Source organism: Dendropsophus ebraccatus, chromosome 7 (assembly GCF_027789765.1).
Source record: "Dendropsophus ebraccatus isolate aDenEbr1 chromosome 7, aDenEbr1.pat, whole genome shotgun sequence".
In the NCBI taxonomy this organism is placed as follows: Eukaryota; Metazoa; Chordata; class Amphibia; order Anura; family Hylidae; genus Dendropsophus; species Dendropsophus ebraccatus.
The window spans coordinates 124,779,522-124,792,895 of record NC_091460.1 but is presented as its reverse complement, the minus strand read 5'-3'; positions in this window follow the sequence as shown (position 1 = coordinate 124,792,895).

Below are 13,374 nucleotides of genomic sequence, written 5' to 3'. Positions count from 1 at the left end.
GCGTGCGTCAGTCAGTGTCTGTCAGTCACTGTCTGTGTCAGTCAGTCAGTGTCAGAGTCTGTCAGTCAGTCAGTGTCAGTCTGTAAGCAGGGCCGTGTTTACCACTAGGCACCTGTGGTCCAGTGCCTAGGGCAGCATCTTGCAGGGGGACAGCATCAGGGAGCAGGGGGAAGGAAACAACTATTTTTCTTGTTTTTTATTTTTTTAGTCTATCACCTCTCGTTCAGACTTGCCAGTAAATCTGTTGTCTTTTCGAGGGGGGAGGGGTATGGTGGTATTGGTCATGTCTAGTGTGGTGGTGTTATCCAGTCACAGTATGGCAGCATTGGTCAGGTCTGGTGTAGCGGTGTTATCCAGTCACAATATGGTGGTATTGGTCAGGTCTGGTATGGTGGTGTTATCCAGTCACAGTATGGTGGTATTGGTCAGGTCTGTTATGGCGGTGTTATCCAGTCACAGTATAGCGGTATTGGTCAGGTCTGGTATGGTGGTGTTATCCAGTCACAGTTTGGTGGTATTGGTCAGGTCTGGTATGGCAGTGTTATCCAGTCACAGTATGGCAGTATTGGTCAGGTCTGTTATGGCGGTGTTATCCAGTCACAGTATGGTGGTATTGGTCAGGTATGTTATGGCGGTGCTATCCAGTCACAGTATGGTGGTATTGGTCAGCTCTGTTATGGTGGTGTTATCCAGTCACAGTATGGTGGTATTGGTCAGGTCTGGTGTGGCGGTGTTATCCAGTCACAGTATGGTGGTATTGGTCAGGTCTGTTATGGCGGTGTTATCCAATCACAGTATAGCGGTATTGGTCAAGTCTGGTATGGTGGTGTTATCCAGTCACAGTATGGTGGTATTGGTCAAGTCTGGTATGGTGGTGTTATCCAGTCACAGTATGGCGGTATTGGTCAGGTCTGTTATGGCGGTGTTATCCAGTCACAGTATGGTGGTATTGGTCAGGTCTGGTATGGTGGTGTTATCCAGTCACAGTATGGCGGTATTGGTCAGGTCTGTTATGGCGGTGTTATCCAGTCACAGTATGGTGGTATTGGTCATGTCTAGTGTGGCGGTGTTATCCAGTCACAGTATGGTGGTATTGTTCCGGTCATGTTTTAAGCAGTTAAAAACTATGAAAAACGAGACTCAGACAATGTTTTTACATGTAGAGAAGTGCATGTGGCCGAAACCAGGCTTCCATTTCTTCATCAGTAGTCATGTGCGGTTACCAGGATTAGTGGCCATTTGCCTATTGGTTACCGAATGAGGGTCTGGTTTTGGCTGCATGTGGTGACGTACAGTAAATGTGTTAACGCGGCCTAAGAATAATCAGATATCAATATGATGTTCAGAAACTAAAAAATCATGATGCTAATTGGTGGGTGAAGATGGGACGTGTGCAGGTGTAGTGCCTAGGGCAGCAGCAGCTGTTAATATGGCCCTATCTATCAGTATTAGCCAGTGTCAGTCTGTCAGTGTCTGTGTCAATAATGTGTGTTTGTGTATGTTAGTGTTGTCTCAAGTGATTGTGCATAGTATGTGGATGATGGGTGCATAAGGGATGGATGAGGGGCCATTGAGGCTCTGTCGCCCGAGGGCACGCTAAAAGGAGGCCTGTCATTCCCTTCCTGGACAGTTCGGGTTTTCATGTCTGGCCCAAGTCAGCACAGGTGCTGGAGGCTGCTGATTACTGGCCTCATAAGAAGAGGCACATAGTGTACAGGAGGTGCGGTGTATGGATATCATTCCTGGGAGTGGACAGTGTGAGGCCTGCTAAAGCCTCCGCTTGGACTTTGAACCATACAGGTATTGTACCAACTTAAGGTGTTTTGTGTCGGGTGACTGGTAGCAAGTCACCTGTATAGCTAGGATTTGCTGTGTGATGTTGGTACCTGCTTTTTGTTGTGGCTGGCTGCACTGTTCCCCAAAATGGTTGGTGACCTGTCGGGCTGTGATGGGTCCCTTGGCCTCTTGTCAAGGTAGTCCTGAGTGGCAATAGATCCACCCGGACTATCGCTAGTGCCACCCACAGAAAGGGGAAAAATGACCCAAGGGGTGTGACGAATGTGTATAGGTGCTGGTACTGATGAAAAAATTAGTCCCAATGATGATAATAATAGAACAGCTTTATTGTGCAGTCTCTGAATAATATAAAACACACTGGTAACAAATAGATAAGTGTCGAGCTTCCCGTCCTAATAGGGTGATTCAAGCCCCAGCCATGGCTACCTGGGTAACGCTAAGTGTCCGAGGGTGTCCCGGTTTCACCTGCACTGCGAGACAGAATACGTAGACCTTCTGGTATCTTTGTTATATTCAGGGTAGTTCCTCTTGTTTCCCGATACTGCCCTGCACTTTGTAGAGTGGTTTTCAGCATGGGCTAGTATGATGCCCGGTCTCCCTCTCATAGTGAGAAACAGGTTACTGCCCCAGGTAGTCATTGTGTGGGACCTGTAGCTTTCCGTAACCCTGGGAGACGGCGTGTGAAGGAGAGGGAGACTCCCTTTGTAAAGGCGTGCGGCCGAAGACAGGGTTAATGACTAACAGAACCACCTACTTTTTGGAGGAAAAGACTACGTTCTTGTTCATATTGCTAGTTTTAGTAAAGTTATATTCTTTAAAAGCCAGTATCTGACCCTATTACTGCACGCCTCCAGTACATTACAAGTGTCGATAGTCGGCAGGATGGACAGTAAATCAGCATCAGGGAGAGTGACAACTTCACAGAGTAAGGCACCACATGCAGTTCCAGTGGGGGCCTTGCTGAACCACCTCCCAAAATTTAATGGCGCAAATATATTGCTGGAAGATTGGAAGGAGAGACTGGAGGGCGCAGTCAGACTATGTAATATAGCCCAGCACTGAAAAACAGAACTAGCTTTAAGTACACTCGAAGGTGATGCTAGGAAAACTGTTATGCTACAGCCGGCCAGACGCAGACAGACCTTTCAACAGATTGTCAGTTTGTTAGAAGATGTATATGGCGATGTCTCTTCTGAAGCAGTGTTAAGGAAGAAGTTCTACTCCAGGCTCCAGAAAGAAGGTGAGACTCTGGCGCAGTATGCAAATGCCCTGCAGGAGCTGATGGCTGTGCTACAGAAAAAGAAAGAACGGCAGGCGGCATCATTCACTAATGCTGAACTAGTGGTATATGATCAGTTCTTACTGGGCCTCAAGAATCAGCCTTTGTGGAGTTTACCACTATCACTCGGCCTGCCTTGGAATCCCACTTCCTGACTACTGCATGTCAAGGAATTGCCCATTGGTTAAGGCTGAGGGGTGCCAATAACCTTCCTATACGACAGGTTGTGATTATTTGTGCGGACATTGAGGTTTGGGGATGTACCATGAAAGACAAGGGGGTGGTGGTGGTGGTGGAGGATGTTATGAACCCTGATGTGCCTGTGATCCTGGGTATGAATGTGCTGCCGGAACTGGATGGACTGATGGCTCAAGAATTGGGACCCAAGTACTGGAAGGGGGTCCCAAACCAAAACCCCCCACAAGTAGCTCTGCAAAGGACATTTAAAGGGGTACTCCAGCGGGGGGGGCACTTTTTCGCTGGGACCGGGGAGGAGGTGGCTTAGGGAAAAGAAGTCCACTCACCTCCCCGCTTACAGGGGCGGGTCCCACATTGTGGCGCTCCGGTGTCCGGTTCCCATCCGCTTCCGGGTGTTTGACACAAGCCCGAGACATAACGTCACTCAGTGACGGAGGCGGGATCTGAGCGGACTTGAAACGGATCCCGCCTCCTTCACTGAGTGGCTGAGCGGACCTGAGACGTCACGGAAGCGGCCGGGAACCGGGCACCAGAGCGCCGCAATGCGGGACCAGCCGCTGTTATCTGGGAGGTGAGTGGACGTCTTTTCACTCAGCCACCTCCTCCCCGGTCCCAGCGAAAAAGTGCCCCCCCCCCCCCCGCTGGAGTACCCCTTTAAGCAGTGTAGAGTACAGGCCATCCTCTCTGGGCTGACAGGGAGGGTGGGCTTGGTGAAGGTTACTCCAGCAGTATCCTTAATAGTGCGGGCTGGTCATGAGGTACTGTTGCCCCTCCCAGTAGGCACTAACTACCAATTACAGGGAGCTGAGGTTATGCTAGAACCAATGCTGCAAAGAGAGGGTGTGGCTCAAGAACAAGACACAGTGAGATGTTAGTTGGGGGGGAGATCAGAAGCAACGTGAGAAAGTATTACTTTACTGAAAGAGTAGAAGATACTTGGAAGAAACTTCCAGCAGATGTGGTTGGTAAATCTACAATAACACAATGTAAACCTGTCTGGGAGAAACATATATCTATCCTAAGATAAAAAGAAGGAAATACTAAAAGGGCAGACTAGATGGACCCAGTGGTCTTTTTCTGCCGACAATCTTTTATGTTGCTAATTAAATGCCATGTGTGAACATAGTCTGAGCACTTTCTCTTGCCACCCTGCTGCTACAGAAAAATGGGTTATATAGACATCTGTTCTTAGTATAAGCTGTTTGTTGAGATTGTCTATATGCCCATGAAACCTTGTTTCCCAAAAATGTGGTGTTAACCTAGCCTATACAGTATGTGTATATATTACAATGGGTGTTTCTATTGACATTAGCCAACAAATTCTAAGCAGGTTTTATCCAGACCCTAAGGTGTGGAATTAAATATTGTTCCTTAAAGATTAGCCCAGCTGGAAACGCCCTTAATAGTTAACCGCACTGATTTGAGTCAATGTGTAGCTGAATGCAAAACAAATGGTGGCATTGTGTCCAGTATATTGGAGTCAACATTATATTTTTTTATTTCAAATGTGTACAATATAGTGATCAAACATAAATGTACATATATTTGACATATTAGCAGAATCCCGACGTTCAGATTCTAGTTTCTGTATAGTATAATAGGAATAGTAGGGAAAACAGATTATATAACATCCTAACATAAGGAGTATACTCATGGGCAGGGCTGTTTTATAGCTTATGCTACCTAAGGCAGCAAATCCGAATACTCCCCATTACAGCTGGTACAAGAGGAGGGATAGAAAGTAACTGGCTGCCTGGGTGCCACGGAGTTGTGGGAGGGAAGCACACTTTATGAATAAGGCTAGGTTCACACTGCGTTTTTGCAATCCGTTTTTTTCATCCGTTGAAAAACGGATGCATTAGTGTGCATCTATTTTGATCAGTTTTTCCATTGACTTCCATTGTAAAAAAAAAACGGATCAAAACGGATCCGTTTTTTTTAACGGACACAAAAGTTGCGTCAGCTACGTTTTTGTGTCCGTAAAAAAAACGGATCAGTTTTGATCCGTTTTTTTTTTTTTTTACAATAGAAGTCAATGGAAAAACGGATCAAAACGGATGCACACACATGCATCCATTTTTTTGCAAAAAACTGATGAAAAAGGTTTGCAAAAAACGCAGTGTGAACCTAGCCTAATATAAAAAAAAAATGCTGCTATGTTTGAATATATAGTAGTAACACACAGAGGTAACACAAATACACTGTAATATGTAAGTGCATGTAACGGGATGTTACAACCTAAAGGGAAACTAACCTGCTGTTATATTCCCATAGCCCATGGGGCACTGAGGATAAAGATAATTTTCCTACCATCCTCCATCCCACCCCCTTCTTCCGGCCAGGTACCTGCTCTATACACTGGAAGCGGCCCGATGCCCCCAGTATAACAATATCCCCTTCCCTCAGTGATGCGGCCAGATAGGGTTCTAACACAGGCACATCACCCATGGAAAGAGATATCATTACACTGGGGGCACACCACTGGGATACCTGCGCCAGCGGTGGCCAGGTAGTGAAAAAAAATGTCACTACCTGAACTTTTACATTCACTTTAAAAGGAAAAAATTTTGTTGCAAATAACAACCAATCACAACACAGCTGTCAATTTTTGCAAAATACTAAATGAAAGCTTGTGGTACTTTTTAGATGTTATGAAAACAACAACAGTTTTCCTTTCAGTTTCATAAATCTTCCCAGCGTTAAAGTTAAAATTCTCGAGAATTTGGGAAAACTGATAATGTAACACGCATTACGGCCATAAGTATCATTACGGTAATCCTGTCTGCACTATGTCCAGATTGGTCTCTGCAGCTGCAGATCTGACTTATGTTGCCTTCTGTTCTGGTCTCTGGACCGACAGGCTGCTGAGCCAATCACTAGCTGAGACAGGACCGCAGCCAGTGATTGGCTGAGCAGCCTATCAGTGCAGAGACAGGACCAGAAGGGAACAGAAGGCCGAGCTGTCACTGCAAAGAGCGGGGAACATGGTAAGGTAAGTAAATACTTTATTGTTTTACACTAAAGGCAAAGGCTGCACGGACATTGCTAACGATGTCCGTGCAGCCCTTACTGCTTGATAGTTGGCCCGTGTAATAGCTTAGTAAATGAGCGCTGATCTAGACACTTTATGATCGGGCAGTATATTAGGAGCCTAATAGGCCAAGTTAGACCAATGCATAACACAGGGAGTCTTCTCTCCTTGAATTTTATATTATGTAAGGTTATGTAACCCTTTAAGCTTTATCCTATGACTACCAAAGGATCACCTCTGCTTGTCGGGTTCCTTTAGTTGCATGCTTTCATAATTTTGTTCCTGGTAATTTAAGAAAAGAAAACTGCTCTTCTTAAAATGAAATAGAACAATCAGAGCAATTTTGTCACAACATTCAGTATTTGCTAATCGTCGATATATCGGTGCCATTGACATGCCAGTAAAGGGCTTGGTACCTACAGTAGAAAGCAAACGTTTAGTTCAGTTACTCAATAATGATTTGTATTAATCAGGTCAAGGTGGTGTTTCATGCAGTGACGTGTATTTTATGGATTTTACTTCAATGTCATTAAAATAAATATAAGGACAACGACTCTTAAAACAACTTTTCTTCGCTTCTCAACCAAGTAAGATTGAAACTTATAAGTAAATATTTGCTCAGTTACAACTAAGGGAACTGCTGTTTATAGTTATTTGAAGGCTACAAGGGCTCCACCCAATGTCCGTATTGGTAGGGTTAGTTCAATTATATTTTTATGTAGAATGTTTTATCTTGCCTGGGCATGACACTACTAAAATGCACAGTCATTGGCATTGGCATATAGGAGCACTGCTAAAATCTAATCAGGAGTACAAACCTAAAAGCATGTGTTTTGCTCTTCCCACCCCACCAAAAGGATACATCGACGAATGCATAGAAATAAAATATCTTCTACAACACGATAGGCTTAGGGCCCTATTCAAAAAAAAACTTTTTTTTAAATTGCTCTATTGCCATCCTTTGAACCTCCCCACCCACCGCAGGACGTGCGGACATCCGTATGTGGGGAGGGGTTAAAAAAGTTGTGGGACCCAGGAGACTAACACACCACTCTGACTTGTGACATAACTGTGACACTACAACACCCAGAGTATCGGATAGATAGCTCTTTTGCCAAAATCTCAGCAGCACTTGGCCAATTACCAACCATTCCGGCCAACAATTCTTTGGTGTAATAGGTCATGTTAAAAGACCATGATGAGCCGTCATCGCTCCGTGTAATAGGACTGTCAGAAACAGACCGCCATTGCTCCCCGCAGTCCCTTCCTAATAGCACAGGCAGCAAACGCGGATGAAGGAGCAAGCGATCACTAACCTAACTGGTCTGTGCTCACTTCCCCCTTATATTGTGCCGTGTAATATGGCTTTAAAATGTTTCTTCATGAGGCTGGGTTCACACTACGTATATTTCATGTATAGGAGAAAACCACGGCACTCGATATTGCAAGAATAAGTGAAAGTTTATTTATTTAGCAAATAGATACACGGTATTTACTCCGACCGTACATAGGAAATGTAAGAGATGAGACCAATAGCATATGGTGCGACGTTTCGGTCCGCTATGGACCTTCCTCAGGCAATAGGGTCTCTTAAGCGCTGTATGCAGGGAGAAGGGTCGGTGGTCGGTATATTTCAGTCAGTATTGTGGTCCTCATATTGCAACCAAAACCAGGAGTGGATTGAAATCACAGAAAGGATCTGTTCACATAATGGTGAAATTGAGTGGATGGCCGCCATTTAATGGCAAATATTTGCTGGTATTTTAAAACAACGGCTGTTGTATTGAAATAATGGCCGTTATTTATTTATATGGCGGCCATCCACTCAATTTCAACATTGTGTGAACAGAGCCTTTCCGTGTTTTCAATCCACTCCTGGTTTTGGTTGCAATATGAGGACCACAATACTGACTGAAATATACGTAGTGTGAACCCAGCCTTAAACAGCACCTCTTAGGGTTTTTGTCACATGAATTACAGGCATACTTTCTTCTGGATGCTTCTGTTCTGCTTTAAAATCTTATAGCTCCTGTGTGGTAATCAAAGCAACTCTGTACCCACAATCTGACCCCCTCCCCCCCAAATCACTTGTACCTTGCTTTGGATAGCTGCTTTTAATCCAAGATCTGTCCTGGGGTCCGTTCGGCAGGTGATGCAGTTATTGTCCTAAAAAACAACTTTTAAAATTGCAGCCCGTGCCAAACGGGAGTAACTGTGCCCTATCTTTGCACAACCCCTCCGTCCCTCCTCCCCACCCTCTTCATCATTAGTAATGCTCCAGGCCAGGGCCGGATTAAAGGGAGGGCTCAAGGGGCACGTGCCCAGGGGCCTCCACCACTAGGGGGCCTCCACCAGCCCAAACCCAGAAGTGGTGTCTGGGAGCCAGTCCCACGCGCAAAAAGCATGTGGAAACCCTACCTGGACACAGCACTGGCCACACTGCATGCTGTCCAGGGAGGGAGGGAGGTGTAGGGTTAATCCTGTGTAAGCATCTCCCTCCCAGCAGGCTCAGACCCCCCCCCCCCCCGGTCGGTCATTGAATGGATTCTTCCTGTCAAGCTTCTGGGTGCCTGTCTCCTGCCGAGGTCCTCACTCCCCCTTGCCCCTCCCCCTCACTGAGAAGAGGACTGCGTGGGACCTTAGCAAGGAAACCTGATCTCTCCAGCACGGATGTGACATCATGGAGCATGCTGGAGCATCTGTCACAGTGGCTGACAGGCTGAAGGAACAGTGAAGAGCCAGAAGAGAGAAGACCTGTCATCTGCCCAGATCAGGTGAGTATGAGGTATATACTATAGAGGCATATATCAGAGCAGGGATATATACTATAGGGGCATATATCAGAGCAGGGGTATATACTATAGGGGCATATATCAGAGCAGGGGGCATATACTATGGGGGAATATATCAGAGCCAAGGGCATATACTATGGGGGCATATATTAGAGCAGGGGTATATACTATAGGGGCATATATCAGAGCAGGGGGCATATACTATGGGGGCATATATCAGAGCCGAGGGCATATACTATGGGGGCATATATCAGAGCAGGGGTATGTATATATATATATAGCCTGTGTGCAGCATATGACATGTAGCCTGTGTGCAGTTTATGATATATAGCCTGTGTGCAGCCTATGATATATAGCCTGTGTGCAGTGTATGATACATAACCTGTGTGCAGTGTATGGTATATAGCCTGTGTGCAGCCTACGATATATTGCCTGTGTGCAGTGTATGGTATATAGTCTGTGTGCAGTGTATGATACATAGCCTGTATGCAGTGTATGGTATATAGCCTGTGTGCAGTGTATGGTATATAGCCTGTGTGCAGTATATGATATATAGCCTGTGTGCAGTGTATGATATATAGCCTGTGTGCAGTGTATGATACATAGCCTGTGTGCAGCTTATGATATATTGCCTGTGTGCAGTGTATGGTATATAGTCTGTGTGCAGTGTATGATACATAGCCTGTGTGCAGTGTATGGTATATAGCCTGTGTGCAGCCTATGATATATTGCCTGTGTGCAGTGTATGGTATATAGCCTGTGTGCAGCCTATAATATATAGCCTGTGTGCAGTGTATGGTATATAGCCTGTGTGCAGCCTATAATATATAGCCTGTGTGCAGTGTATGGTATATACCCTGTGTGCAGCATATGACATATAGCCTGTATGCAGTGTATGGTATATAGCCTGTGTGCTGTGTATGGTATATAGCCTGTGTGCAGCATATGATATATAGCCTGTGTGCAGTGTATGGTATATAGCCTGTGTGCAGTGTATGATATATTGCCTGTGTGCAGTGTATGGTATATAGTCTGTGTGCAGTGTATGATACATAGCCTGTATGCAGTGTATGGTATATAGCCTGTGTGCAGTGTATGGTATATAGCCTGTGTGCAGTATATGATATATAGCCTGTGTGCAGTGTATGATATATAGCCTGTGTGCAGTGTATGATACATAGCCTGTGTGCAGCTTATGATATATTGCCTGTGTGCAGTGTATGGTATATAGTCTGTGTGCAGTGTATGATACATAGCCTGTGTGCAGTGTATGGTATATAGCCTGTGTGCAGCCTATGATATATTGCCTGTGTGCAGTGTATGGTATATAGCCTGTGTGCAGCCTATAATATATAGCCTGTGTGCAGTGTATGGTATATAGCCTGTGTGCAGCCTATAATATATAGCCTGTGTGCAGTGTATGGTATATACCCTGTGTGCAGCATATGACATATAGCCTGTATGCAGTGTATGGTATATAGCCTGTGTGCTGTGTATGGTATATAGCCTGTGTGCAGCATATGATATATAGCCTGTGTGCAGTGTATGGTATATAGCCTGTGTGCAGTGTATGATATATAGCTTGTGTGCAGTGTATGGTATATAGCCTGTGTGCAGCATATGGTGTATATATAGCCTGTGTGCAGCATATGGTATATATAGCCTGTGTGCAGCATATGACATGTAGCCTGTGTGCAGCTATATATGCCATGATCCTTAGGGTACGTTCACATGTACCATATCCGCTATAGTTTATACACAGCATTTAAGTACTTTCTGGGTGCTCCTTACTGCTTCAGGTAGTTTATATGGTTGGGAACTGAAGATAGGACTTGTTCTGCCTGCGATTCACAACTGCATCTGCTAGCTGTGGTGGCTAACACAGTGGGCAAGAGAGCACAGAAAGTGCTAAAGTGCTGTGTTCTCGCATTGAATTAAGTGGGAACACACCACGATGCTCACCCCATCCTGTCTCTAGGGCCTGGCATCTTCCTCTGGACTGCAGCCTCTAGGGACCATCATCTGCAGAACAGAGGAGGATGCTGAGCCATACAGCCAGGAGTGAGGAGGGGTAGGTACTAAGTCCCTTACAGTAAGAAGCCACCTGTATAGAATGCTGTATGGTTTATTTGTGGGGGAAGAAAATGGGGGGCCCCCAACAAAATTGTTGCCCAGGGCCTCCACCAACCTTAATCCGGCCCTGCTCCAGGCAGATTGCCTCCTATTCCCCACCTGTGGCAGCCCGGCACATGGGCTGAATCGTTAAGCAGCTTCAATGTTCAGCATGGAGAAAATGTTCCAGTGGCATTCCTAATGATGAAGAGGGTGGGGAGGAGGGACGGAGGGGTGGTGCAAAGTTAGGGCACAGACACTCCCGTTTGGCACGGGGATGCAAGTTTAAAAGTTGTTTTTAGGACAATAACTGCATCACCTGCCGAACAGACCCCAGGACAGATCTTGGATTAAAAGCAGCTATCCGAAGGTACAAGTGGTTTTGGGGGGTCAGATTGTCGGTACAGAGTCACTTTAAACATTTCTTAGAGCGTATTGACATCACGATTCTTCCGTCTGATGCATGGATACATCGGCACCCTGTCATAATTAGTTGCCAGTGTATATGTGCATGGACTGGCATGGACCCCATTTACTTCTTTGGGATGGGCTCCATTTTGGGTATTTTCTACTTGTATACCAGGTTTTACTCTGACTCACAAGTGCAGCAAAGCACGCTTTTGATGGTCTCTTTACATGGATCGATCATTATTCAAATTTTCATGATAACTATCGCATTTGAACGCTAATCGGCTTGTGTGAACACTGCGTACGATCAAGCGACGAGCGATAAATCGTTCATCATGATCTTTCAACATGTTCTCAAATCGTCGTTGGGCGTTCGCAGAAAATTAGCAGATCACTTTGTCTAAACAGTCTTTCACCGATTCACCCAATGTGTGAGATGGGCTTAAGCGATCTTAAAACGATCGCAATAACGAATTTTTTAAACGATTTATTGTACCATCTAAATACTGATCGTTATAAAAAAACACATCATTACTTCGAAATCGTTAATAGTTCGGTTGCGCAAATTAAAACTCACATAAGTGTGGGAAATGACCCGGACATAGTCACTAGCCGACGACATTCGGGCTATAGGAGTAAATGGAGTCCATGCCAGTCCTTGCACAGATATGTCAGTACCAGTTTCTGACAGGGTGCCAATCTATCCTTGCGTTGAACAGCAGAATCATGGTGTGAAGCCTGCTTAATACCTTAATCTTATTCAAACTGATTGTCCTGTAAAAGTTCATTAAATTAATTGTACCATTTTTTGTTAAATTTTTCTTTAGTATGGTGTAGATTTGAAAGTACTATGTTTACAGTATTTAGTAGTCAGCCCTATTCACTTCAACAGAGCTGGGTTGCAATACCATACACAATCTACATATACTGTACATGGGGCGCTGTTTCTTAAAAGTTAGCAGCCATGCAGTTAAAAGTGCCAGTCATCTTTTAGGCCTTAGGCAGCTTCATGCCTGCCGCCAGTAGAGATGATCGAACAGCGGAAAATCTTAGCTTCTATATAAATTGAATTCCGGGATACAGCCTATTACCTAGGCTGAATCCCGGAATTCCATCCGGTACCCGGGCTGTTTCCTCCTTCCTTACGGGCCAGGAAGGCATCAGGAATCAAATGCTAAAGGTTCGACAAGGTTTGAGTTCTATAGAACCTAAGATTTTCCACTGTTCGATCATCTCTAGCTGCCAGTAGAGGCCAGGAGGGCCCACTTCCATTATGATACATACGCAAAGGATGACATAACTCATCCTATGCGTATGCATCCCAAAGGAAGAAGTAGCTCCAGGCCTCGAGTGGCTTCAGTCATAGAGTTCCATGCTGCTTAGAAAAGAAGCCATCTGTGGCTGCAGGGGAGCTAGGAGAAGGTGAGTATGGTAAAAAAAAATGTTCAACTTAAGGTATTTGTTCATCAGGTGTGGAGACCAGTTGAGACTGGGAGAAATTAGCATGGCAGTCTGAGCCAGATGGACATGCAAGAGGCAAAGTGACCAACTCTGATCAGAGAAGACGTCATCTTTGAGTCACTGGAGGCAACTGCAATGTAATCACTTATACAGTCGTCAGATACTGTGGGGTCTGTTTATAGTCTTTAAATATTTTGTAACAGTATGGTGATAATATAGGGTGATGGGGTGCTGGAAGAAAAAATGTATTAATCCCCTCTCAGGGGAAACTATGCGTACACTCCTGGTATCATCTA